At 61.5% G+C, this 3109-nt stretch overlaps 1 pseudogene; it reads right to left on the minus strand.

Annotated features, from left to right (window-relative positions):
• Positions 1-245: 245 nt before the first annotated feature.
• LOC132485569 (inner centromere protein-like) lies at positions 246-2807 on the minus strand (annotated as a pseudogene).
• Positions 2808-3109: the final 302 nt, after the last annotated feature.

Consider the following 3109-nt stretch of genomic DNA (forward strand, 5'->3'; position numbering starts at 1 on the left):
TAACAATCTATTTACAGAGTGCTGTCAGCAGACCTGGCAAGGCTGGGCCTGGGTCTTCCCCGAACACCCAACAAGCTCAGCCTCCCAACAGGCCCGAGCCGCCTTCCCCCTGTAGCACACAGAGGACGTTTATATACACTTGACCGAACCCTCAGCGACAGGATACCAGGCAGGATGGCACCAGAGACACAGACATATAGACACAGATGAAGGCTGAGACTGCCGAGCAGGCCCGAGGGCCTGGCTCAGTGCTTCTTCAGGCTGTAGGCCAGGCTGCCAGGGACCCTGGTGCCCTGCAGGGGCGGCGAGTTCCACACGGCAGAGCTGGTGCGCTTATGGTAGCGGGGCTTGCTCTTCTTGAAGATGTCCTCCAAGTCCAGTGGGCGAATGGTTCCGAAGAGCTGCAGGAGGTTCCGGGGGTGGTAGTACTGCTGGATGATGGCTAAGCTGGGTGCCTCTGGCCCAGTTGGGGATGGGCTTCCGGGGATGGGCCTCGTCATCGGGGGAGTCATCGCTGTTCAGATCCATCCCGTAGTTATCTGGGCTGATCTTGGTGGGGGGCGGAGGGGTGCCCTGTGGAGTCATTTGATGCGAGGTCCAAGCTGGAGACTGCACGTCCACGGTCACGTTCAGGCTTTTGCTGGCCACCGCGGCCTCCTTGGCTTTTCTCCTGCTCCTGCTGCAGCCGCTGCTCAGCCAGGCGCTGCTGTTCTTCCTTTTTCTTCTTCTCCTCCAACTCCCTCTGCAGCCGCTCCTTCTGGAGCCGCAGAGCCTCCACCCTCTCCTGCAGCTCCCTCTGGGCCTGGAGCCGCTCCCGCCCGCGCCGCCGCTCCCTCTCCTCCTCCTTCCTCTTCTGCAGCAGCTCCTGGGGGCGCCTCCCCTCCTCCTCCTGCTGTAGCCACCTGAGCCTCCGCGCCTCCTCCTCCTCCATCTTCTTGGCCTTCTCCTCGGCCAGACGCTCCTCCTTGGCCTTCTCCGCCTTCTCGTTGATTTGAGCAAACTTCCGCTCGATCTGCTCCTTCTTCTCCTGCTTCATCTGCTCCACCCGTTCCCGGGGCCTGCAGCGCCTTAGGGAGCCGCTCCTCACGCTTCAGCTTCACCTCTCCAGCCGCCGCCGCTTGTCCTCCTCCACCTTCCGCCCGCGGAGCTGCTCGGCCTCCTCCTAACGCCGCAGGTTCTCCAGGCTCTGCCGCTCCTCCTTGGGGTCCACGTGCAGGGGAGCGTTGCGCTTTAATGAAGGATTTCATGATGCTGCTGTTGGGGGTCGAGGTTGGGGTCGTGAGCAGCTCGTTCCTCTGCATGGTCTACAGGAGGGGCCGGAGGGGCCGCACCACCTTGCTGGCGGGACAGGGCGGGGAAGGGGTCTTGCTGCTGGGGGGCTGCAGCTCCTCATCCTCCAGCTGTTGCTCCTCGTCCAGCTCACTCACTGCCTGCTTGTAGCTGCGCTTCCTCCTGACACTCGGAGGCGGCTCCTTGGGGCCATCTGCTTGGTCAGTCTCGGCCTCCTGTCGCCCTTCAGAGGGCGTTCCCCGGCCACCGGCTGCAGACTGAGAGCCGGGCATGCTAATGGCGATCTTGGTGGCACTGCGGAGCCGCAAGGCACTGCCATTGCTCTTGGGGACCTCCGGCTCGGCCGTCTCCTCCGGCTCAGCTTCCTTGCTGGGCTCCTCCGCCTTGGGGCTTGCTTTCTGGGGCACCTCGACATGCAGGAGCCTCTCCAGGTAACTGTGGCAGATGATGCGGGCGGAGGCGACCGGCTTTTTGGTGGCCTTCCTGGCAATCCTTCTGCTTGATCTTCGGACGGTGCTCTTCTCTTTGGAAACCAGGGAGTAATTCTGAGCCAGCGAGACCTGGGGACCCGGGGAGGACGGGGCAATCAGGCTGCGCCGCACCGACCCGCGGCCCCGTGGGCGTGGAGAAGTTATCCGGCAGGATGGGAGCCAGCACCCGCTCCCGCCACGGGGAGGCCGGAGAGCTGGGCAAGTCCTGAGGGCCTGGGGAAGTCGTGGCAATTCTGCGCTTGGAGGCGAACCTTTCTGCCCCGCCCCCTCGGCCCTTGGGGTCCTGGGGTGTAGTTATCAGGGAGCTCACGGGGACAGACTCCAGTCTCCCGGCCTCTGTCTTCTGGGGTGTTGAGTCCTCCGAGGTCAAGGTGATCTGGGAGGCCGAAGCCGTGGCCGGAGACGGGGTGGGGGACGGAGCCTGGGCAGACTGGAGCTGGCTGAGGTGCTGCTCAGCGCTCCGGCGCTTGCTGATGCCAGTCTCCACCATGGGTACCAACTGGCACTGGGCCAGGCTCTCCTTGGGCTTCTTGGTCAGCACTGTGGGAGACTCAGGGGTGGGCGAAGGGGCGGCTGCCGCGGAGGTCGCTGCAGCTGCGGCCGCAGCACGGGTCACCCGCCGCAGGACGGAGCCGTTCTTCCCCACCACTGTGGCCAGCTTGTCCTTGTTACGGAGGTGCCGGGAGCTCTGACGGCTGCTCCGCGTCTTTCTGTGGGACAACCTTCTCCAGATGGGGTCTCTCTTTTCATCCTGAACATAAGAAATCCGTCTCTTTTTCCGTCGGTTCTTCTGAGAAGGTGTTTTGGGCATCAGCTCGGGCTCTTAGCTGAATTCTCTGGTGAACGTGCGCTCAGCCTCCTCCTCGATCTCCTCCAGCCACACTATGTCCTTATTGTCCACGTTGTAGACAAGCTCCATGAGCTTCTGGTCACAGAGCTCCAGCAAGTGAATGGGCCCTGGGGCTGTCGTCCCCATGATGGCTCTGTTCGACTGCACCGTGTCTCCTAAGTGCTGCTCCGATACAAGTCCGGTGCCCTTCCCAGCACAGATCTCAGCCCACCCGAGTTCCACCGCTCCCAGCCTCCAAAGCTTGCGGCTGCAAGGAAGCAACCTACCATATCTTCTTTATCCATTCATCTGTCGATGGACATTTAGGTTGCTTCCTTGTCCGGGCTATTATAAATAGTGCTACAATGAACGTTGGGGTGCATGTGTCTTTTCGAATTATAGTTTCTCCAGATATATGCCCAGGAGTGGGATTGCTGGATCATAAGGTAGCTCTATTTTTAGCTTTTTAAAGGAACCTCCATACCGTTCTCCATAGTGG

The sequence above is a fragment of the Mesoplodon densirostris genome, chromosome 3, assembly GCF_025265405.1.
Source record: "Mesoplodon densirostris isolate mMesDen1 chromosome 3, mMesDen1 primary haplotype, whole genome shotgun sequence".
Classification (NCBI taxonomy): domain Eukaryota; kingdom Metazoa; phylum Chordata; class Mammalia; order Artiodactyla; family Ziphiidae; genus Mesoplodon; species Mesoplodon densirostris.